Genomic DNA, 27489 nt, shown 5'->3' on the forward strand with positions numbered 1-27489 from the left:
TTGTATAGTCAGCATTGTGTATACAAAACCATGCTGGTAGACTCATTAACAATCAGGCAAGAAATACATGCACTTAACACAGCTATTAAGACAAGACTATAAGTAAATAATACACAAGTGTAATAAGAACTCCTACAAGAGTTCAAAAGTATATAAAGTTGTATATTAAATATAATTAACATTACACTGAAACAAATTTAATTTTCGTTTAGCAATTCAATAGACAATTTAGCATATGTCCACTCCCTCAAGATTATATTATGAACATCAAAATATGGCATAATGCAAAAAAATGGCTAATGTATAAAAGCATAAATATATTTTAATTAAGCGTATAATAAATTAAATTTTAAATGAAACACTTTTTAACCGTAGCTCTTATATCTTCTCATTTACTTATCCAAATATTCGATGTATTTTCTTACTTTTAACATAGGCCTTATAAAATACTTTATTTTACCTTGCAAAATATTATGTTTTGTTAAAGTAGTGAAATTACAATTCTTTTAATTTTAAAGCTTCTAATGATGTCTTCCTACATTGTCTGTGATGATCTCCAGAAGATAATAAGGCATTCTAAGTGAAAAGATTTTGGAAACAGATACACATATAGTAAAGGCACAGTATATATACACAGCTTATGTATTCATAAGCTATTTTATTAGCATGATTTTAATGCCATTCATGTTAGCAAACATAGTTTTGTGTTGAATTTCTAAGGCCTGTAATTATGTCCCTAAAATATTAAGAAAATAAATGTGACTCAAATGAAAGTGTTACTATGAAATTACAGACTGTGTTACTATGAGACTATTTTCTGAGTCTTTCCCACTAATGTTAGTAATATATGAGGATGACGCTGGAGAGTTGACAGAAAAATTAATAGTTCAAGTATGACTATGACCTTTCTTAAACTGTTTTTCAGGTAACATAAGAAAATTTATCTTTGGATACACTATGTCATTAAATTCTTTCAGTGTCATAGTGTTGGGCTGCACCCCACAGGACTACAAGCCCTGCACTTGCCAAGCTTTAAGACTGAAGAAAGAGCCCAAAATCAGCAACAGAGACATCAATGGTTTAATGGATGAGGGAGCTTACACATCTGAAACAAGGTCTTGGAGCTACACCTCACCTTGTGCAGTGGATGGTGGGCAGGACATGGTGGCAGTCTTTGCTCTGGAGGGGACGAGGAGATTGCCAGTTACAGGTGGAATTGAAGTCAGGTTGGCTCATTAGTTACCAGGGAAACCTGTAGAAGGGTACGCCCCTCATCACCCCTTTGATAAACTGTCAATAGCTGAGGCCTGGGGCAAGTATGTAGGAAGATTAGCCATGTCCGTAAGGTATAGGTGAAGCAAGCACCGGTCAAGCAAGAAACGTACAGAGAGCAAGAGAAGAGCCATCTTGAGTGGCCTGACAATAAACATAGGTTTTGATCAGACATGAGAAAGATCCTATAGGACAATATATCCAAGATCAATAGTAATCTCCAACTAAAGATTTGGTGGGGAAAATTAGTCAAAGTAGGGATGAGCATAAGCGTCTGATACACAAATGAATACGCCATATCTCATTTTCTACTTCCGACCATCTTCTAGTTAAAGCAGGGAAGGCATAGTAGGAAAAGATACAGAGACTAATTTGACAGTAGAAAAGGTGAATCTGAAATTAACTGGGTTCAGGAAGGAAACCCAACCCCAAATTTTCCCTGTATATGACTGCTTTCCCCACTACACCGTAAGCTCCCTAAAGGTAAAGATAAAGTGGAAATAAACCTTGACTGTATCTACAGTGCAATATTCAATGAGATATGAGATTTCTCATACTTATATACATATTTATACATCTGTGATCAGTCCTTTTTATTGTTACAAAGTATACATAACATGATATTTATAATTGTAACCATTTGTAAGTATACAATGGTGGCATTAAATACATTGACAATGTTGTGTACCCATCACAACTATCTACACCCCAAAACTTTCCATCATCCCCAAAGTAAACTCCATACCCATTAAACAGTAACTATTCCTCCTCAGGAACCCCCACAATTTAGTCCCTGCTAATCTCTATTCTGTTTTCTGTCTCTATGTATTTGCCTATTCTGGATACCTCATATATATAGAATCATACAATATTTATCCTCTGTGTCTGGCTTATTTCACATGTTTTCAAGGTTCATCCATGTTGTAGTATATATCAAAATTTCATCTGTTTTATAGCTCATTAGTATTCCAATGTATATATACATCACTTTGTTTACCCAGTTATCTGTTGACAGGAATTCAAGTTGTTTCAACATTTCTGCTATTGTGAATAATGCTTCTATGAACATTGGTGTACAGAATCTGTTCCCTGATTTCCGTCCTTTTGGATATATACCTAAGTAGTGAAATTTCTGGGTCACATGATAATTCTATGTTTAACTTTTCGAGAAACTATCAAACTGTTTTCCACAGTAGCTGTACCATTTACATTTCTACTGTCAATGCACAAGTGTTCCAATTTCTCCACATCCTCACGAATATTTGTTCTTTCCCTTTTTAAAATAATGATCCAGGAAGTGTGAAGTATAATCTTACTGTAGTTTTGATTTGTATTTCCATAATTACTAATGATGTTGAGCATCTTTTCATGTGCTTATTGGCAATTTGTATATCTTCTTTGGAGATATATTTATTCAAATTATTTGCTAATTTTTGAATTTTGTTGTTGTTGAGTTGTAGAAGTTCTTTATGTAATTTATGTATTAATCTCATATCAGTTACATGATTTTAAAATATTTTTACATTCTGTAGGTTGTCTTTCCACTTTCTTGAGAGTGATCTTTGATGCACAGAAGTTCTTAAAACTTTGTTCAAGTCCAATTTATCTACTTTTTTTTCTTTCCTTGCCTGTACTTTTGGGGTTATATCAATGAAACCTTTGTCAAATCCAATATCATGAAGATTTTTCCCAATGTTTTCTTCTCAGACTTTTATAACTTTAGCACTTAAGTTTAGGTCTTTGATCAATTTTGAGTTAATTTTTATATATAGTGTAAAGTAAGGGTCCAGCTTCATTCTTTTGCATGTGAATATCCATTTTTCCCCACACTATTTGCTGAAAAGAGTGTCCTGTCCTACACTGAATAGTCTCAACCCCCTTGTAGAGAATCAATTGACCATATATTTGAGAGTTTATTTCTGGGCTTTCTATTCTACCCATTGATCTATATGTTGGTCCTTATGCCAGTATCATACTGATTTAAGTATCACACCTTGGTAGTAATTTGCAAAGTCAGGAAATTTGAGTCCTCCAGCTTTACCCTTCTTTTTCAAATTTGTTGGCAATTTGGGGCCCCTTGAAATTCCATATGAATTTTATAATCTGTTTTGTATCTCTGTGAAAAAAAAGCTGTTGGAATTGTCATAAGGGTTACATTAAATCTGTAGATCACTTTGAATAGTAGTCAGCTCTCCATATTCACAGATGCAGAACCCATGAATACAGAGAGTCAACTGTATTGACATCTTTTTAAAAAAAAAATTATTGGAGTATAGTTGCTTTACAATATTGTGTTAGTGCATTCTGTTACAGCAAAGTGAATCAGCTATGCATATACATATATCCTCTCCTTTTTGGATTTCCTTCTCATTTAGGTCACCACAGAGCATTGAGTAGAGTCCCCTGTGCTATACAGTAGGTTCTCATTAGTTATCTATTTTATACATAGTATCAGTAGTGTATATTATCTATTTTATACATAGTATCAGTAGTGTATATATGTCAATCCCAGTCTCCCAATTCATCCCACCCCACCCCCCCATTCCCACTTGGTATCAATACGTTTGTTCTCTATGTCTGTTTCTCTATTTCTACTTTGTAAATAAGATCATCTCCAACAGTATTGACATCTTAACAGTGTTAAAGTCTTCCTATCATAAACACAAATGTCTTTCCATCTACTTAAACCTTTAATTTCTTTCAGCAATATTCGTAGTTTTCAGCATATAAGTCTTTCACTTATTTGGTTAGATTTATTGCTAAGTATTTAAATAATTTAGATGCTATTTTAAATGAAATTACTTTCATAATTTTCTCTTCAGATTGTGTATGGTGGTGTATAAAAATGACTTATTTTTTTGTTGATCTTACACTATGCAATTTTTTCTGAATATGTTTATTAGCTCTAATAGCTTTCTTCTGGATTCTTTGGGATTTTCTATGTATAGGATCATAACATCTGTGAATAGAAATAGTTTTACCTTTCCAATGTGAATAACTTGTCTTTCTTTCCTTCTTTCTTTCTCTCTTTCTTTCTTTCCTTCCTTCTTTCTTTCACCTCTGATTTAAGCTTTCAGTAACTTGTTGAATAGCAGCAAAGGTGAAAGTGAGTATCCTTGTCATGGTTTTGATCTTAGGGGGAAATCTTTCAGTCTTTTACCATTGAGTAATTGAGTATAATGTTTTTTATTTGGGGGGATTTATTTGTTTTATTTTGTTTGTTTATTTTTAATAAATACCTTTTATTATGTTGAGGATTTTACCCTCTATTTGTAGTTTTTAAAAATTTTTTTATCATGAAAAAAGTGTTTGATTTTATCAAATGCCTCTTGTGAATCAAGATGTTCATTTGTTTTTTTCCCCTCTTCATTCTATTACTGTGATGTATTACATGAATTGATTTTCTTATATTGAACCACTGCTGCAGTCTTGGTATAAATCCCACTTGGTCATACTGAATAATCCTTTTAATACGCTATTGGATTTGATTTGTTAATACTTTACTGAAGATTTTTGCACTTATATTCAAAAGAGATATTGGTCTGTAATTTTCTTTTCTCATAATGTTATTATCTGACTCTGGAATCATAGAATAAGTTAGAAAGTGCTTCCTTCTTTTCTATTTATTTTGGAACAGTTTGAGAAAAAATTGTTTTAATTCTTCTTTAAAATTTGGGAGAATTTATTTCTGAGGACATTTGACCCAGAACATTTCTTTGTGGGGAGTTTCTTTACTTGCTATAGATCTGTTGAGATTTTCTATTTCTTCTCACAGTTTAGGTAATTTCTATGTTTCAAGGAATTTGTCCATTTCTTCTATATTATCTAATTTGTTGGTATATTGTTGTTCAGTAACTATAGTAGGCATATAATTGTTCCTATAATCTTTTCCATTTCTGTAAATTCAGTAGTACATTTTAATTTTGATTATCGTTATTTGTATCTTATTTCTTTTGGTCTATGTCAGTCTATCTAAAAATTTGTCAAATTTGTTGATTTTTTTCAAAGAACTGACTTTTAGTTTCATTGATTTTCTCTATTTTTTTTCTATTCTCTGTTTTATTTATCTCCACAATAATTTTTTTATTATTTCTTTCCTTCTGCTATCTTTGGTTCTTTTCTGCTCTTCTTTTTCTAGTTCCTTAAGGTGTAAAGTTAGGTTATTGATTTAAGATCTTTCTTCTTTTCTAATGTAGGCATACACAGCTCTTTCAGTCTTCTTTGAGTAGGCTACAATGACAGAAGTAAATAAAATATAATATTTCAATAACTTTAAAAGAAAATCTTTAAGAGAGATTCCACAAAGAACACTGTGATATCAAGCTATTTGTTTTAAGAGATTTTGAAGAGTTACTTTTCTTCTAGAATTTTCTATAAAAGTATCATTTTGATTCACTTTTATGATTCATGAAGTTATTTTGAAAATAAAAATTTAGATTGTTCTAAAAGCATCTGAGAAATATATTATCCTTCTCCTCCTTTTCCTCCTTTCATCATCATCTTTGTCATTGTCATTACCCATTTAGTCAAAGCATCAAAAGATATACCCCCTTTGGAATAGGCATGTTGTAGCAATTTATCAAAGTGTGTGAATGAAAATCAAGGCATGGATGTGCAAATCACAGAAGTTAGAGCTTGAGCGGATTGAATTATCATTGCATGATGGTATTGACAAATAACACACAGGAAGGGATGAGATTTGGATACTGAAGAATGCCAAGTTAGGGACTAAGTGGCTAAGAAGGTGAATCATATTCTAGGATGTCATCTCAAGATAAATTTAAATATATTTATATTTGAAACGATAATTTGTTCCATAAATTATTTGCCTCTGTTAAGAATTTTCATGATCTACTGAGACTCTGATGTACTTTTCTGAAGAAACAAATATGATGTCATATTGCAAAAAGGCCTTTGTGGCCCTGTCAATGATTAGCCATTTGACCCTATATAAAAGTAAACCCTACAATTAATAAATGCCTAGTTCTCCTCTATGGCTTTAGTCACTTATCTTACCTGTATTTCCTTATTCTTTGTCAGTGACCATACCTTTCCCAAAACATTCAGTGAGTCAAAGTCATAGATTTATGACACAGTGAAAAAGTCAGCTATTTTTAGCTATCATCTATGTTCACAAAACTTTTATCTATGTTTTCAAGATTAATGGTGTGATTCCCAGCTAAGATTACCTAAAAGAGACAGATGATGTCACCACCCAGAAATCTGTTTGGTAGGCATGCTAAGTCAGAAAAGCCATCAACATTATTTTATCACCTTCCTCATTCATGATCATGCAGTGACCTCTGATATTAAAGGGTCAATGTTTAAAATCACTATTCATCTTTTCCAGTTGCCAAGTCTCACTGCAAAAGAAATGTATTTTGCAAGCTGGTCATCATTTTGTGATTTTCTTATTCAATATGGCAGTGTCATGCTGATGTAGAGCCAATTCAGTAGCCAAAGCTTCAGAAAGCCACTTGACATGTAAACATATTCAAATCCTCTAATCTTTGAAAACTCTATATGTTAAGGAGTAACTTCATATACTCTTGCTACTTTATAACCTTCAAGCAACACACAGTGCACTGTTCCTCAATTTCCTTTTATTCAGAATGAAGCGTTTAGAATAAATAACATGCTGAACCACTCTAGACTCTATGCATTGCTGGTTCTTCTCATTTACAGTTTCACCGAAGTTTGATTGTTGATTTTGTCAACTAAAGGAAAGTCATTAGGGCTCCAGGCAGTTATTGCAGTAGTTCATGTTCATTAAAAATCTCCTCAATCCTGCCCCCTGACTAAATGAGTAGCCACTGACTGGGTTATGTTTTCCTTATGGTATGGTGAAGGCAAAAGCAAGGGGAATGGAGTCAATCACATATACTCCTGCTGGGAGTTGGCATACATCTTAACTGCTCACATTTATTAGCCAAATCAAGTTACATGGACAAGTCTAATGGGACAGGGAAGAGTTGTCCACCTACAAAGAAGCATGACAAAAGTAGGAAAAGATTTGTTAACAAATAATAGATTCTACCATAGGCTACACACTTGTTTAGAAATATTTACTATCTTTCCACACAAAAAAGTATGTTCACCCTCTTCACAAGACACCTAAAAAGTGTTATCCAATCACTGTTTTAACTTCAAAGTATAGGATCTTCATCTACGTAATATCCATAAGATTCAGTTCCTTTTAGTTTATGTGCCCTATACACCCATTATGTGGTAGTAGAACAGTTACATATAAAACAAAAAATACTCCCATTTGGAAAGGAATGTAATAATTCGTCCTTAAGAATCCTGAAATCCTACAACACTGGTTACAATTACTTTCTACCCTGGGATGCGAAATGCTCCTTGATTATACCTCTGACAGTAACTTTTAGCTCATTTTTCTCTATGGATGATCCCTCCCTCTGGGAGGCCCTTCCTTTTCTACTATCATCTTTGTCTACCTCTAAAGAGACCTTTGGAGAATATGCCCTCCTTAATCATTGAGTGGCTTTTCAAGCCTGTTTCCTGATGTTAGAAATTTAGATGTTCAAGTGTTGTTTTAAAGCTCAGTCACAATCTCTTTTAAATCCAACCTGGCAGCACTTAGGTACTTACATGATTTTTATCTACTTGATTTGTTTTCTCTATGTGCCAATAGCCATACCAATAGTTTCTGGGGAACGTTTGTCTTTCTGGACTAAGGTACATGTCTTTGAAACTTACTTAGCTTCCGTGAGACAACACCATTGTTCTTTTTATCCTTAGCCATTTTGTCCACGTAAAAGTATTTTCTGGAGCCACATTTATAGACTTTAATAAAGGATTTGGGTCACATCCTTGATTGCATCTTTATCCTCCAACATGCCTATGATTTGGATTCTGTCCTGTGACTAGGTCACTGAATATTTTTGCTAATTGTGGAGAAAAAATAGATGCATATTTTAAGTCTGAAAATCTCATAAATTCTAAATTTTCCATTTGTCCTTCTATTCCTGCTTATAAACAAGCCAGTTCTTTTTTTTTTATTAATCTCTTTCTTGTAGAAGCATATCAAATGCAGCTAATTGGAACCAACTCATTCTAACATTTAAAAAAAATCTATTTACAAGGCTGCAATTTTATTATGCATATATTTTATCTTTCAAGTTATTACAGTTTTATCAGCCTTGTACATTTACCTCAATGCACAGTCCAAATCTAGTGATATATATTTTATATAATCATACAAATTTCTGTGTTATTTAGGTTTAGTTGGAGCTAAAATCAATCCAAATACCAGGGATTTAAAATAAAAAATATTTATTTCGTGGTCAGTCTAGATGAGGGTTATTGCTTAGCTGGGCTCCATTAATCTTCTTACTTTAGAAACCAGGCTTACTGAGTAGTCATTACCCAGGACAGGATGTTGTTATAGTGAAGAGCAAGGGGAAGAGAATTGGAGGAAAATAACACAAATACATTTAATTATTCTGCTGAGACATGACATATTATCATTTCTGCTCCATTTGATTAGCCAGAGCAAGTCACATGGTCAAGCTTAAACTGTTAGATAAGGATGATTATTCCACCTACAGGAAAACATAGCAACAGAGAGGAGGAATTTATAAATGTGAGCAATCAAAACAATCTACCACAATATGCAATGTAAACCATTTAATTAAAGGGCAGAAGCTAAGTGTCTAATAAAGATAGACACATCATCATTACATTAATTTTTATTTATTGGTACAAATGTGGTATGCATACCAAATTTTCAACAATTGCACTATAACCTTCTGTGTATTATGTGTACATTATCAGTGAAATAAGTTGGTATTTAATAAAACATGATTTGAAATGGTTTTATTAATCAGTCTTAAGTACTTTTCAATCTTAAGTATCTTTTTCTGTAAATGAATTTATCTTTAAAGGTGAGGAACATAAGAAGTAATATCTGTATTTTTTAATTTAAATAATAGCACTCTGGTGACTTTTGGTAATACTTCATTTAGAGGGAATGTGATAGAAAGAGGACAGTAATAATGTTAGGGTTTCACATAAGGAATTGGAGCCTCTTCCCTTAAATGCATCAGTGGTCCCGAAGTGTTATATTTGTGTTTAAGAGATAAGCCAAATACCATTACTCTGACCCATAGTGGTTTGTATTTTTAGAAAGATAAAATAACCAACACTTGCATCTTTACACCTGTGATGTGAACCAATAAACTCAGGAAATTGGATGAGCACTGACCTTCTGTAAAAAATGGTTAGTGTCATGTTCTAAGATAGAAAAGTAATAAAATATGAAAACATTTCAAGAAAAAGATTTCTTTCTTCTAATTTATGAATTAAATTTCTTTGAAAAAATGTTGAAAGCCATGCAGTTATTACAGAATATGAAAAACTAAGTTGTATTATTGTTTTGAACTTGTAAAGAGAGTGCTAAAAAATGTTACACATTAACCCCTAAAAACAGTTTACTCCCTAGTACTTTATTCAAACCCCTTTCATTTTTATGTACAAAAAGAGCAATAACATAGAGGTTGAGTGTGCCAACGGTGATGTCAACTACACAGGAGTAAAGCCTATGGGTTGATTTAGAAGTAGAGCTGACATACAAGTCAACGCATTCTAAGGATTGTTGAAACCAGGATCAAATCTGATTTTTCTGAAGCAACATGTTGCTTTGCTTGAGATATTAAATATTACAGTATCACATCATTTTCCAAAATGAATATTTGGAGAGAAATATTCTTGAACTTCAATAATGAATATATGTTCAAAAATTTTAATGTAAAATTTATAATCTTTATCTGTCACTATATGAATATATACTCTATAATTTAAAATTTTCACTCTCATCAAAAATATTAAATTCTATGACACTCATGTTTACTAAGTTAATTATATGTTAGTAAATATGAGACATATGCATATGAAAAAGTAAAGGAGTCTATCCTACCTATGCAATACATTTTGTCATTTTTAGAATTTATTTGGCTTATTGGCTTATGCAGAAAAATTATTGGAGAAAATGTGAAGAAACAATGCTGCAAATTAAGATTATGCATTGAATCTGTAGATTACTTCGGGTAGTAGAGTCATTTTCACAATGTTGCTTCTTCCAATCAAAGAACATGGTATATCACTCCATCTATTTGTATCATCATTAATTTCTTTCATCAGTGTCTTATAATTTTCTGCATAAAGGTCTTTTGTCTCCTTAGGTAGGTTTATTCCTAGATATTTTATTCTTTTTGTTGCAATGGTAAACGGGAATGTTTTCTTAATTTCACTTTCAGATTTTTCATCATTAGTGTATAGGCATGCAAGAGATTTCTGTTCATTAATTTTGTATCCTGCTACTTTACCAAATTCATTGATGGGCATATACCCTGAGAAAACCATAATTCAAAAAGAGTCATGTACCAAAATGTTCATTGCAGCTCTATTTATAATAGCCAGGAGATGGAAACAACCTAAGTGTCCATCATCGGATGAATGGATAAAGAAGATGTGGCACATATGTACAATGGAATATTATGCAGCCATAAAAAGAAACGAAATTGAGTTATTTGTAGTGAGGTGGATGGACCTAGAGTCTGTCATACAGAGTGAAGTAAGTCAGAAAGAGAAAGACAAATACCGTATGCTAACACATATATATGCAATCTAAGGGAAAAAAAAAGGTCATGAAGAACCCAGGGGTAAGACGGGAATAAAGACACAGACTTACTAGAGAATGGACTTGAGGATATGGGGAGGGGGAAGGGTAAGCTGTGACAAAGTGAGAGAGTGGCATGGACATATGTACACTACCAAACGTAAAATAAATTGCTAGTGGGAAGCAGCCACATAGCACAGGGAGATCAGCTCGGTGCTTTGTGACCACCTAGAGGGGTGGGATAGAGAGGGTGGGAGGGAGGGAGACGAAAGAGGGAAGAGATATGGGAACATATGTATATGTATAACTGATACACTTTGTTATAAAGCAGAAACTAACACACCATTGTAAAGCAATTATACTCCAGTAAAGATGTTAAAACAAAACAAAATAAAACAAAACAAAACAAAAAAAGATTATGCAAAATTATCCCTAGACTCAATAAAATTTGTTAACTGTTTAATAAAACTGCAAATAATATGGCAGTATGTTTTATATACTGGCTTTTTTCTTAAGAGCCAAAATAAAATTTAGACAAATTCATAGCTTAATGAAACACCTTGAATTTCCAATTAAATAGATTAAATACATTTAGTTTATGTATGATGATATAGCTATATGCTTAAATGAAAAGGATGTTTCTTGAGGAGCCAGTGGTATGATTTAAGTCTTTCAACTGCAAAGTGATGGTCTAATGAGAACTTTGGGCTTTATTTCCTTCACCTTTCATCAGCTCAAAGCTATTATTCAAAGCTAAAGTCAGTATTTGATCAGAAGGCTGGGGCTGAATCATGTGTGAGGAAGAAAGAGAGCAAAATATGTTGTGTTTATGGGGTGGTTCCTACACAAGGCTTGCTTCAATGGATTTTGTTTTCATATTGAAGTTTTTATGTGATTAGTGGCACAGTGATCTTGTGATAGGCTTTTACCTGGTTAGACACTTTTTCCCAGGAAAACTAAAGAGCAAAGAGAAAAGGAGTCTTTGAGAGGCATCTTTATTATGTTGCTCTAAAGTTTGAGAAGGAAACATATTTTCAGAGATGTATTTTTTCTTTCTGGCCACTGAAGTTATAAAATGCTAAGGGCCAATGGAAAGACGTTGAAGAAGGCAAAATAAATTCTCCAACTTTGCATGGTTCAAACAGATTCACCATAGTAGGAGCCCACATAGGGCTTTGTGGGTAAATGGGAATGAAAGTCTTGCAGTTCCTCTAGAGCAAATATTCTCCCAAATGCTATTCTTCTAGTAACTTTATACATCTTTCACTCCAAGGATAAAGAATTAAGATTAAGTCCAAGGATGCTACAAGGCTGCAGAGCTAGGAGTGGAGCTTTAAGTGTAGAGTTTTTAAAAGTTGAAGACTGATTATGACAGGAGAGCTCTATTTTTGGATCTGTCTCCTTTGCTACTTTTTCACTCCATATGTAATCCAGTGTGGAAATACTGTCTGAGATCTCTGGGAGCTAATTCACTGTAGTGCTTTCCTTCTTACCTGGATCTGATAGGTGAATCAGGTGATATAGTTTCATTATCTGCAATGAATTGCTCATTATTCAAATTATTTTTCTACAATTTTTTTCTCTTGGTTACTTAAATTAATTGCTTTGAGAAATCCAGCTATTTTCTTCTATATATATTTTCTTACCAGTTTCTCATTTTCTGTTTTTTTTTTCTTTTAAGTGAAAATAATTCAGTCTTTTATTTAATTTATTTTTGGCTGTGTTGGGTCTTCGTTGCTGTGCATGGCCTTTCTTTTGTTGCACCAAGAGGGGGCTACTCTTCATTGGGGTGCACAGGTTTCTCATTGCAGTGGCTTCTCTTGTTGTGGAGCACGGGCTCTAGGCACACAGGCTTCAGTAGTTGCAGATCGTGGGCTCAGTAGTTGTGACCCGCAGACCCTAGAGCACACAAGCTTCAGTAGTTGTGGTGCATAGTCTCAGTAGTTATGAAACGTGGGCTCTAGAGCACAGGCTCAGTAGTTGTGGTGTATGGACTTAGTTGCTCCGAGGCAAGTGGGATCGTCCTGGACCAGAGATTGAACCCATGTCCCCTGCATTGGCAGGCAGTTTCTTAACCACTGCACCACCAGGGAAGTCCTATGGTTATTTTGTTTGTTTGTTTGTTTTAGATAGATTTCATTTTTTAGAGAGTTTTAAATTCACAGCAAAATTTAATGGAAAATATGGAGAGTTTCCATATGTCCCCTACCTCTGCAGGCACAGCCTCTGCTGCTATCAATATCTAACACCAGAGTGGAACATTTGTTACAATCAATATACTTATATTAGCATGATATTATCACCCAAAGTCCACAGTTTACATTAGGGTTCACTCTTGGTGTTGTATATTCTATAGGTTTTGACAAACGTCACATGTTACTTTTTATAGTAACCTAACAACACTGATGCATATAATGTAGGCATATTAATATTCAAAGTATGATCTTGAACATGGTGATGAAAAAATCATGGAATAATTTGGTAACTGAAAATGCTATTCATGAGAACCTTTCCTTTTGTCCTTTTTGAGGGGTTATTCCTAGGGTAAGAAGAAGGGGAGAAAACTAGGTGGGTTTTTATCAAAGATAATGTAAGCTTCCTATGAAAATTTTCCTCTCTGGGTCAGGCTTGAGTTACAGCATTTTCTGGCCCCATAGACTAATGACCATAGTGGATGCTATGTAACTTATGAAAAATCTAAGATGTTGTGAACCAAAAGCCCTTTCTTTGTTCCCTTTGGAGTTATGCAAGACCTATAGGAGCAACGGTCATTGGGGAAATAAATCCTAGTAATGGTGACATTCTCTGTCTTAATTCTTTGCCTTATTCTCCTAAAATATCCTATTCATTTTACAAAATTCAGCTCATATATCACCCTGTTGAGGAAACTTACTACTCTACAGTGACAGAGTTAATCACTCCTTGTTATCTGCTTTATACATAATTCTGTTAGTGCACTGCATAGTAATTTCTTTGTGTATGTGAACATCTCCTGTAATGATTTCCTTAGTTGAAATCAGGAAGTATCATTCATCTCTATTATAGCACAAAGAACTATGTCTTGTCCACTGTAAATGCTCAATAATAGTTTTTTTTTTAAATTTGAATTAACTAAAGGTTCCATTATAGTTTGTGTTTTCATTTCCTTTAGTTGACTTATATTTATTTCCCCATATGGTTTTTCTGTTATAGTGAATTGAATCACAAAATCATTCATTGTTCAAATGTACAAAGAAAATGTGACTTTTTAATTTTCATATAAATGATCTAATATTTATCATAAGTACTCAACTAGATAACTCAAAAAAATTAAATCTGGTCCAATTCAGTTAACTTAGTCCAATTTGGTAATTTATTCAGTTTATTTTGATAATCCAGAACTACTTGCATGGTTCCACTGAATGGTAAGTCTTTGAGATTTTTACTATGGGCTTATTTTCAAGATACCACATGGTGGGAAAATCTGGTGTGTCTTGAGCTTTCAAGAATTCATGTTAGTATGACCACACTAGTCCCTGCTGTAGGGGCAATATTCTGGTCTTCTCATTGCACAAGTAACAAGTTTAAGCTGGCCTTATCAGGTTTCTGGGGAGAAAATGAGCCACAATCCAATCATGATCTCTATTTCTAATCATTGCTATCTCTCTTTAGGCAGAAAGATCAACACACTGTTAACTCTATTAACTCATTTCACCTTCATCATGTGATCCAAGGCTTTGTCAGTGCTCTCAAAATATTTCAAAGACTTAAAAATATGATTCTCATATACCCACCACAAATGTATGGTAAACATGTGTTTAAAGTGTCTTTAACTTACTAAAATGAGGGAAGGAGCAGGATGGTAAAGCTCATTGAAGGTATGGTAAAGCTCATTAAAGGTGTGGAGTTTTATACAGACATTCACTTAAAAAATGCTGAAATAATTTTTCTAATAGATAAAAAAATTTTAATCATCCTTCCAAGAAGTGAAATCATAACCTTTAAGATTGTCTCTTCTACTGAAGAGAAATGTACAATAGAACATATGATTTCTCAGAGTCTGAGTCCTGATCACACATAAATAATGTAACAAGAATGGTACACCTTTAGAGAATTAAGTAATCTTTGGGTGGGCATGTTAGTTAATACTTCACTATGACATGGAAAAGGTATGCAGTCATCCTTTCCACTTTTCTCTTAACAGTGTGCAAGCCCTCTGAGGACTTTTGATTCCATCATTGGATCACAACTAAATTTCTGGATTCTTACCATGCCATGTGCAGGTATAGGAAATAAGAAAGTACAGAAGAATCATATCCCAAACTCATCTAAGAGCATCCTGACATGACTATGCTGCTCTATTGCCTTTTAACATATTAGAAGTGTCTGTTTGCAATGTTTTTCCAAAATGACTGTAGCCTTCCTCTTTTAGATTGTGTGGAGCACAACGTTACTCTCATTTTTGATCTCAGATTTCCACTATATCTATCTGCATGTTTCTACCATGCATCTACTACACTGAAGTATAAGTTTGATTGGAGTTGGGAGGAAAAAGTGAGGAAGAAAAGAAATTGAATTTATCTTTCCATTCCCTCTATCATGAGACCATGATAGTAAAGCTTTCAGGTTCCTCCTCCTATCTGGGTAGGATGTTCTCTATGTAAAATCTTTAAACAGGTACATTAGGTTTCATTATTTGCATACCAATGAAGGAAATTTGGTAATTATTGTGCCTTAATTATCATTCTCTTCCCAAACTATGACTTTCAATAATTTAGTCTCCTCAAATAGAACATAAGTTAGCCTTCAGTGTTAAATATTTCTTTTTTTTTTAGGAATGCACATTCTATAAAACTTTATAATAAATGAAATTAAAAATTCTCTACAAGGGATCAATAGCAGAATAGCTGAGGCAGAAGAACAGACAAGTGACCTGGACGGTAAAATAGTGGAAATAACTACTGCAGAGCAGAATAGAGAAAAAAGAATTAAAAGAATTGAGGAAAGTCTCAGAGACCTCTGGGACAACATTAAATGCACCAACATTCGAATTATAGGGGTCCCAGGAAAAGAAGGGAAACAAAGAGACTAAGAAAATATTTGAAGATATTATAGTTGAAAACTTCCCTAATATTGGAAAGGAAATAGTTAATCAAGTCCAGGAAGCAGAGAGTCCCATACAGGATAAATCCAAGGAGAAACATGCCAAGACACATATTAATCAAACTATCAAAAATTAAATACAAATAAAAAATATTAAAAGCAGCAAGGGAAAAACAACAAATAACACACAAGGAAATCCCCATAAGGTTAACAGCTGATCTTTCAGCAGAAAATCTGCAAACCAGAAGGGAGTGGCAGGACATATTTAAAATGATGAAGGAGAAAAAACTACAACCAAGATTACTCTACCCAACAAGGATCTCATTCAGATTTGATGGAGAAATAAAAACCTTTAGAGACAAGCAAAAGCTAAGAGAATTCATCACAACAAAAGCAGCTTTGCAACAAATGCTAAGGGAAATTCTTTAGGCAGGAAACACAAGAGAAGTAAAAGACCTACAATAACAAACCCAAAACAATTAAGAAAATGGTAATAGGAACACACATATCGATAATTACCTTAAATGTAAATGGATTAAATGCTCCAACCAAAAGACATAGACTGGCTGAATGGATACAAAAACAAGACCCGTATATATGCTCTCTACAAGACACCCACCTCAGACTTAAGGAAACATACAGACTGAAAGTGGGGATGGAAAAAGACATTCAATGCAAATGGAAATCAAAAGAAAGCTGGAGTAGAAATTCTCATATCAGACAAAGTAGAATGTAAAACAAAGAATATTACAAGAGACAAAGAAGGACACCACATAATGATCAAGGGATCAATCCAAGAAGAAGATATAACAATTGTAAATATTTATGTACCCAACATAGGAGTACCTCAATACATAAGGCAAATACAGCCTTAAAAGGGGAAATCAACAGTAACACAATCATAGTAGGGGACTTTGACAACTCACTTTCACCAATGGACAGATTATCCAAAATGAAAATAAATAGGGAAACACAAGGTTTAAATGATACATTAAACAAGATAGACTTAATTGATATTTATAGGACATTCCATCCCAAAACAACAGAATAAACATTCTTCTCAAGTGCTCATGGAACATTCACAAGGATAGATCATATCTTGGCTCACAAATCAAACATGGTAAATTTAAGAAAATTGAAATTGTATCAAGTATCTTTTCTGACCACAATGCTATGAAACTAGACATGAAGTACAGGGAAAAAAATGGATAAAAAGTACAAACACATGGAGGCTAAACAATACACTACTTAATAACCAAGAGATCACTGAAGAAATCAAAGAAGAAATCAAAAAATACCTAGAAACAAATGAAAATGAAAACACAATGACCCAAAACCTATGTGATGCAGCAAAGCAGTTCTAAGAAGGAAGTTTATAGCAATACAATCCTACTTTAAGAAACAAGAAACATCTCAAATAAAAAAACTAACCTTACATCAAAAGTAATTAGAGAAACAAGAACAAAAAAAACCCCCAAAGTTAGCAGAAGGAAAGAAATCATAAAGATAAGAACACAAATAAATGAAAAAGAAATGAAGGAAATGATAGCAAAGATCAGTAAAACTAAAAGCTGCTTCTTTGAGAATATATAAAAATTGATAAACCATTAGCCAGACTCATGAAGAAAAATAGGGAGAAGACTCAAATCAATAGAATTAGAAATGAAAAAGGAGAAGTAATAATTGACACTGCAGAAATACAAAGGTTCATGCAACTCTAGACCAATAAAATGGACACCTGGAAGAAAAGGACAAATTCTTCAAAATGCACAACATTCTGAGACTGAACCAGGAAGAAATAGAAAATATGAACAGACCAATCACAAGCACTGAGATTGAAACTGTGATTAAAATTCTTCCAACAAACAAAAGCCCAGGACAAGATGGCTTCACAGATGAATTCTATCAAACAATTAGAGAAGAGCTAACACCTATCCTTCTAAAACTCTTCCAAAATATAACAGAGGGAGGAACACTCCTAAACTCATTCTATGAGGCCACCATCACCCTGATACCAAAATCAGACAAGGATGTAATAAAGAAAGAAAACTACAGGCCAATATCACTGATGAACATACATGCAAAAATCCTCAGCAAAATACCAACAAACAGAATCCAACAGCAAATTAAAGGATCATACACCATGATCAAGTGGGGTTTATCTCAGGAATGCAAGGATTCTTCAATATACGCAAATCAATCAATGTGATATACCATATTAACATATTGAAGGAGAAAAACCATATGATCATCTCAATAGATGCAGGGAAAGCTTTTGACAAAATTCAACACCCATATTTGCTAAAAACCCTCCAGAAAGTAGGCATAGAGGGAACTTTCCTCAACATAAAAAAGGCCATATATGACAAACCCACAGCCAACATCACCCTCAAGGGTGAAAAACTGAAACCTTTTCCACTAATATCAGGAACAAGACAAGTTTGCCCACTCTCACCATTCTTATTGAATATAGTTTTGGAAGATTTAGCATTGGCAATTAGAGAAGATAAATAAATAAATAAATAAATAAATAAATAAATAAATAAATAGAAGGAATCCAAATCCAAAAAGAAGAAGTAAAGCTGTCACTGTTTGCAGATGACGTGATACTATACGTAGAGAATCCTAAAGATGTCACCAGAAAACAGAGCTAATCAATGAATTTGGTAAAGTAGCAGGATACAAAATTAATGCACAGAAATCTCTGGCATTCCTATACACTAATGATGAAAAATCTGAAAGTGAAATTAACAAAACACTCCCACTTACCATTGCAAAAAAAAGTGTAAAATATCTAGGAATAAACCTACCTAAGCATACAAAAGAACTGTATACAGAAAATTATAAGACGCGGATGAAAGAAATTAAAGATGATACAAATAGATGGAGAGATATACCATGTTCTTGGATTGGAAGAATCAACATTGTGAAAATGACTCTACTACCAAAAGCGATCTACAGATTCAATGCAATCCGTATAAAATTATCACTGGCGTTTCTCACAAAACTAGTACAGAAAATTTCACAATTTGTATGGAAACACAAAAGACGCTGAATAGCCAAAGCAATCTTGAGAAAGAAAAACGGAGCTGGTGGAATCAGGCTACGTGTCTTCAGACTATACTACAAACCTACAGTAATCAAGACAGTATGGTACTGGCACAAAAACAGAAATATAGATCAATGGAATATAATACAAAGCCCAGAGATAAGCCCACACACATATGGTCACTTTATCTTTGACAAAGGAGGCAAGAATATACAGTGGAGCAAAGACAGCCTCTTCAATAAGTGGTGCTGGGAAAACTGGACAGCTTCATATAGAAGAATGAAATTAGAACACTCCCTAACACCATACAGAAAAATAAACTCAAAATGGATTAAAGACCTAAATGTAAGGGCAAGCTCTTAGAGGAAAACATAGGAAGAACATTCTATGACATAAATCACAGAAAGATCCTTTTTGAAACACCTCCTAGAGAAATGGAAATAAAAACAAAAATAAACCAATGAGACCTAATGAAACTTAAAATCTTTTGCACAGCAAAGGAAACCATAAACACGACAAGAAGACAACCACAGTATGGGATAAAATATTTGCAAATGAAGCAACTGACAAAGGATTTATCTCCAAAATTTATAAGCAGCTCATACAGCTCAATATCAAAAAGACAAACAACTCAATTCAAAAATGGGCAGAAGATTAAAATAGACATTTCTTTAAGGAAAACATACAGATTGCCAACAAACACATGAAAGAATGCTCAACATCATTAATCATTAGAGAAATGCAAATCAAAACTACAATGAGATATCATCTCACACCAGTCAGAATTGCCATCATCAACAAATCTACAAACAATAAATGCTGGAGAGGGTGTGGAGAAAGGGGAACACTCTTGCCCTGTTGGTGGGAATGTAAATTGATAAAGCCACTATGGAGAACAGTATGGATGTTCCTTAAAAAACTAAAAATAGAACTACCGTACGACCCAGCAATCCCACTACTGGGCATATACCCTGAGAAAACCATAACTCAAAAAGCGTCATGTACCAAAATGTTCATTGTAGCTCAATTTACAATAGACAGGACATGGAAATAACCTAAGTGTCCATCAACAGATGAATGGATAAAGAAGATGTGGTACATATATCTAATGGAATATTACTCAGCCATAAAAGGAAACTAAATTGAGGTATTTTTAGTGAGGAGGATGGACCTAGAGTCTGTCTTATGCAGTGAAGTAAGTCAGAAAGACGAAGACAAATACCGTATGCTAACACATATATATGGAATCTAAAAATTAAAAAATGGTCATGCTGATCCTAGGGCCAAGACAGGAATAAATATACAGAACTACTAGATAATGGACTTGAGGTTAGGTGAGGGGGAAGAGTAAGCTGGGACAAGGTGAGAGAGTGGCATGGACATATATACAGTACCAAACGTAAAATATATAGCTAATGGGAAGCAGCCGCATAGCACAGGAAGATAAGCTCGATGCTTTTTGACCACCTAGAGGGGTGGGATATGGAGGATGGGAAGGAGGGAGATGCAAGAGGGAAGAGATATGGGGGCATATGTATATGTATAACTGATTTACTTTGTTATAAAGGAGAAACTAACACACCAGTTTAAAGCAATTATACGCCAATAAAGATGTTTAAAAATAATAAATAAATAAAATTCCAGGATTTTCAAGCTAAAAAAATAGAAAGAAAAAAAAACTTTATTACTTTTTGATGTCTTTATTATAAATTTATGTCTTCTTATTAGACAAACACAAAAGATATGTTATACCCTGTTCTCTCTCTAGAATTATCTTTTTCCCCTTCCTCGTCATATTCTATTCTTCAATCACAATGATATATTTCATTTCTCTCTATATGCTTCTGAGTTTAGTGTGCTGATATTTCTGCCTGAAACACACTTCCACTAGCAATTCTGGCTAAATCTTAGTCATCTTTCTTATCTCAGCTTAAGAATGACTTCCAGAATGCCTCTTGTATGCTTCTATGGCATTCTGCATTTCACACAATATAACATACAACATTCTTCTGGTTATGTATTTCTATGTCACAAGATATGTACAAGATATTTCTATGTAACAAGATATTTAAGAAGATACCTTAAAATTTAGTGTCTTAAAAGAATCTGGGACCAGACACTGGCAAAACATGACATATCTAATTCAATTGATCTGGTGGTCACATAGCTCACCAAGATTCAGAAGGAGGGGACATAGACCCCCACCTCTTTATGGGAAGAATATAATTGTAGCCATGTTTAATCAACCACAACTATATTATATATCAATTGCCTATTGACTTTTTTATACTTCCACTAAAATATAAAATACATTATTTTAGAATTTACATAAGGAAGTTTTTATTAATCATCTTTAAGCTCACTGATTCTTTTCTGTTCCATGTTCAGTCCACACATAAGCCCATCAGTGGCATTCTGCATTTTTGTTACAGTGAATTTGATTTCCAGAATTTTCTTTTGATTTTTCTTAGAGTTTTCATCTCTCTTTTTATATTATCCCCTTGATTTTGCATCCAGCCTAATTTTTCCATTAGAATCCTTAATATAGTAAACATAACTATTTAAAACTCTTTAATAATTACATCTGTGTCATATCTGAATTTTGCTCTGATGCTTGCTTTGTCTCTTCAAACTGTGTTTTTTTCTGCCTTGTAGTTTTTTGTTTTCTTTTAATTGAAAGCTAGACATGATCCATTGGGTAACAGGAGCTGAAGAGAATATGTTAGTGTGAGGACATATGTTAATTTGGTTGGAAACTGAATTGTATTTACTGTTCTAATGTAAGGGTCTTAAAATTTCATTAGTGTCATTTTTGTTACCTCTCTTGAATTTGGACTTTCCTACTAAGTATGCCTCTTCAGAGATAGTCTGTGTCTTTCAGCTGCAATCCATTCTTACTGTCTGGAATCCTGTAGATGTGGTGATAAGGTGTGAAGAAGGAACATCTCTATAATCTTCCAGTTAAATGTCAATCTTTTAGTGGGCATATTTCTTTAGCCATTGAGTTTCACAAGTGTTTCTTCTTATATAGAGTCCTTCTTTAAGTAAAACAGGAAGGCTAGAAAGGGGTTGGGATAAGAGGAATGCCCTTCCCTGACAGCTCCAAGATAAGGCTGTGGTAGTCTTCTTGCATGGAGAATACTCTGTGTGTATTTTATGAAGATTACTCTTACCTTCCCTGTGGCAAAGTATAAAGAACTCCTTCTTAGATCTTCATATTGAGAATCTGGTCCTGCAGGTAAACAATGTGAAACGGTGCCTCACATAAGACTACAGCAGTCTGCAGGAGTTTCTCACTATTACACTAGTTCAATTTACCAATAATTCATTAAAATTATCATGTATGTGCTCCTACCAGTTTATGGCTATAGCAGCTTCTGCTCCAGGAAAGCAGATCTTTGCTATGACTCTGTATTCATCTGTCTCTGCAGATTTTGAGGTGGTTGTTTGCATTGCAAACTCAGTTCTCTGACACACCCAAGAAAAGACATTGATTTTTCTGTTTGTCCAGGTTTTCTTTCTGTAAAGATTGGATTGATTACTTCTAATCTCTTTACATATTCAAGATGAAGGCAGAAGGCACCTCAAAATATCATTTTCAAAATTTACAATAACACTTTATTTTTTTACACATATGTCTAAAATAATAAGATTTGGAAGAATACATTAACTACACTAGGGTGAATACTATTGGATGTGGAAAGCATTTGGATGACATAATATGAAGACAGAAAGTAATGAAAAAAATAAAACAAAGCATGCTAAACTTTTTGTTCAACTATGGGTTTTAAATAGGGAAAACAAAAAATAAACAGTGTGAAATTATTAACATAATCATGTCTTAGTGTTGGCTTATATGTTAGTTCAATGAAGTTATTAAACACAAGGAATCCTTAGGCCTCTCCTCTCTGCTATCCACAATTCTGGCTTCATGCAAAGGCTGGTTTGATCCCTTTATTGTTATAGAATGTCACCATTATTAGTTAGCAACACACACTTTCTCAGAAACGTATAGAAAACCACCTATTGGTTTTATTGGCCAGATCTGGGTCTCATAGAAACACATGGCATTGAATAATGGAGGAAGAAAAAAGAAATTTTGCATTGACCATCTCATCAGAACTAACTTCAAGAATCCCTTAGTGTGCCAAATAAAACAGAAAAACCCAGGGAATTTATATATAACATGCTTACCTGCATGCTCTATAAACTCAAACTCAGGCTGTCAAATTTGAACTCATCATCTGATTCCTTAACATGACACCCATGATCCAATATTTATTTCTGGCACTAATACTACTGATTTTCCAATCTCTCATATTATATACTTAGATTATCCTATACCCCAAATCTAGATATGTGGACTATATATATATATATATATATATATATATATATATATATATATATATATATATATATATTATAAATACTAACAATATATTTAATATTTCTCTCAGATTTCCCCCTGCTTTCCTTTTCCCACTCTCTTCACACCAGACAAATTCTGCTTTATCTCAATGGTAGACCACGCTCACAGTCTTCAGTAGGTCTCAGTTCAAATATAATTTACCTTATAACTTTATCTTCAATTTATCACTTCCTTCTCAAGAGCCTAATACAACTTCTGATTTCCCCAGCAGCTGGCACAGAGTCCTTCTCTAGCTTTCAAACTAATTTTCCACTCTTTCTCAACATGCAATTCCATTCCATTCATGTGACTCTCACCACTGCATCTGAAGACAACTTACTTACCTCTACTTTCTGGTCTAAGATCTTTTTTAATACTTTGCCTCCAGAACTGTAGTAGCCATATTTTCTGTTAGTAATAGAAAGACTACTTACATGGAAAAATAAATCCAAATATTACTTGTTTATAAATAAATATATACATATTTCTTTTTTTTTTTTTGCGGTACGTGGGCCTCTCACTGTTGTGGCCTCTCCCATTGCAGAGCACAGGCTCCAGACATGCAGGCTCAGTGGCTATGGCTCACAGGCCCAGCCGCTCTGTGGCATGTGGGATCTTCCCAGACCGGGGCACAAACCCGCATCCCCTGCATTGGCAGGAGGACTCTCACCCACTGCACCACCAAGGAAGCTCATAAAGATATTTTTGATAATTTTTTATCATTGTTTGCACCTCCCATCTCCTCTTTGTTTAAATATAATTGCAGTAATAGTCAGGGAGAAGTACTGAGAGAGACCAATTTTTATGAATAGCAGTGCTAGAATTTACGTGTTCTCTTATTTAACTTAAAAACAGCCTTATGTAATATTGTGATTATTTTATGTGTGAACAAACTGCAAGATTTTACACCAACTAAATATTAGAGCCAGGATTTAAATTTGCGGTCTGTCAGATTCTAAGACTTTTCTATTTACACACACACAGAAACACACACGCACACACACACACACACGCATCACTACCTAGCATGTTTTTCTCTCAATAAAATCTTAAAGGGGGCTTCCCTGGTGGTGCAGTGGTTGAGAATCTGCCTGCTCATGCAGGGGACACGGGTTCGAGCCCTGGTCTGGGAGGATCCCACATGCCACGGAGCAACTAGCCCCGTGAGCCACAACTACTGACCCTGCGTGTCTGGAGCCTGTACTCTGCAACAAGAGAGGCCACGATAGTGAGAGGCCCAAGCACCGTGATGAAGAGTGGCCCCTGCTCGCCACAACTAGAGAAAGCCCTCGCACAGAAACGAAGATCCAACACAGCCAAAAATTAATTAATTAATTAATAAACTCCTACCCCCAACATCTAAAAAAAAAAATCTTAAAGGATTCACCTTTAAGTGGTCTCAAAATTTTCTTCATGTTAGTTTTATTTCTTCAACTAGATTATGAGGAAGGATAGAAAGCACAGTCATACCTTATTTTACCAACATCTCACTTTTGACAACTAGCTACTTAAAGGTGTGGCTCCTCTTCGAGACTGTGATTTCCTTAAGAAAGTGGACCATAGAGCTCTACCGACCACGAGTCCCTCCCATCAGGAAACTTACACAAACCACTTATATAGCCTCATTCACCAGAGGTCAGACAGCAGAAGCAAGAACTACAATCCTGCAGCCTGTGGAACAAAAACCACATTCACAGAAAGATAGACAAGATGAAGAGGCAGACAGCTATGTACCAGATGAAGGAACAAGATAAAACCCCAGATAAAGAACTAAATGTTAACAGATGATTTCTCAGCAGAAACTCTACAAGCCAGAAGGGAGTGGCATGATATACTTAAAGTGATGAAAGGAAAGAACCTACAACTAAGATTACTCTACCCAGCAAGGATCTCATTCAGATTCAAAGGAGAAATCAAAAGCTTTACAGACAAACAAAAGCTAAGAGAATTCAGCACCACAAAACCAGTTCTACAACAAATGCTAAAGGAACTTCTCTAAGTGGGAAACACAAGAGAAGAAAAGGACCTACAAAAACAAACCCAAAACAATTAAGAAAATGGTCATAGGAACATACATATCAATAATTACCTTAAATGTGAATGAATTAAATGCTCCAACCAGAAGACACAGGGTTGCTGAATGGATACAAAAACAAGACACATATACATGCTGTCTACGAGTGACCCACTTCAGACCTAGGGACACATATAGATGGAAAGTGAGGATATGTAAAAAGAAATTCCATGCAAATGGAAGCCAAAACAAAGCTGGAGTAGCAATACTCATACCAGATAAAATAGATTTTAAAATAAAGAATATTACAGGACACAAGGAAGGACACTACATAATGATCAGGGGATCAATCCAAGGAGAAGATATAAAAATTATAAATATATATGCACCCAACATAGGAGCACCTCAATACATAAGGCAACTGCTAACAGCTGTAAAAGAGGAAATCAACAGTAACACAATAATAGTGGGGGACTTTAACACCTCACTTACACCAATGGACAGATCATCCAAAATGAAAATAAATAAGGAAACAGAAGCTTTAAATGACACAATAGATCAGATAGATTTAATTGATATTTATAAGACATTCCATCAAAAAACAACAGATTACACTTTCTTTTCAAGTGCACATGGAACATTCTCCAGGATAGATCACATCTTGGGTCACAAATCAAGCCTTAGTAAATTTAAGAAAATTGAAATAATATCCATTATCTTTTCTGACCACCACACTATGAGATTATAAATGAATTACAGGGAAAAAAAACGTAAAAAACACAGACACATGGAGGCTAAACAATATGTTACTAAATAACCAAAAGATTACTGAAGAAATCAAAGAGGAAATCGAAAAATACCTAGAGATAAATGACAATGAAAACACAATGATCCAAAACTTATGGGATGCAGCAAAAGCAGTTCTAAGAGGGAAGTTTATAGCTGTACCTCAAGAAACATGAAAAATCTCAAATAAAAGATATAACCTTACACCTAAAGGACCTAGAGAAAGAAGAACAAACAAAACCCAAAGTTAGCAGAAGGAAAGAAATAATAAAGATGAGAGCAGAAATAAATGTAATAGAAGCAAAGGAAACAATAGCAAAGATCAGTATAACTAAAAGCTTTTCTTTTGAGAAGATAAACACAATTGAAAAACCATTAAACAGACTAATCAAGAAAAAGGAGAAGACTCAAATCAATAAAATTAGAAATGAAAAAGGAGAAGTTACAACAGACACCACAGAAATACAAAGCATCCTAAGAGACTACTACAAGCAAACCTAGACCAATAGCATGGACAATATGGAAGAAATGGACAAATTCTTAGAAAGATATAACCTTCCAAGACTGAACCATGAAGAAATAGAAAATATGAACAGACCAATCACAAGCAATAAAATTGAAACTGATTAAAAGTCTTCCAACAAACAAAAGTCCAGGACCAGATGGCTTCACAAGTGAATTCTATCAAACATTTAGAGAAGAGTTATCACCCACCCTTCTCAAACTCTTCTAAAAATTTGCAGAGGAAGGAATACTCTCTAACTCATTCTGTGAGGCCACCATCACACTGATACCAAAACCAGACAAATATGCTACAAAAAAAAAAGAAAATTACAGACAAATATCACTTATGAATATAGGTGTAAAAGTCTTCAACAAAATACTAGCAAACAGAATCCAAAAACACATTTAAAGGATCATACACCAAGACCAAGTGCGATTTATTCCAGAGATGCAAGGATTCTTCATATGCAATCAATCAATGTGATACACCATATTAACAAATTGAAGAATAAAATCCATATGATCATCTCAACAGATGCAGAAAAAGCTTTTGACAAAATTCAACACCAATTTATGATAAAAAAAAATATCCAGAAAGTGGGCATAGAGGGAACCTACCTCAACATAATAAAGGCCATATACGAGAAACCCACAGCCAACATCATTCTCAATGGTGAAAAACTATAATCATTTCCTCTAATATCAGGAAAATGACAAGGCTGCCCACTCTC

Source organism: Grampus griseus, assembly GCF_964374135.1.
Source record: "Grampus griseus genome assembly, chromosome: 17".
NCBI lineage: Eukaryota > Metazoa > Chordata > Mammalia > Artiodactyla > Delphinidae > Grampus > Grampus griseus.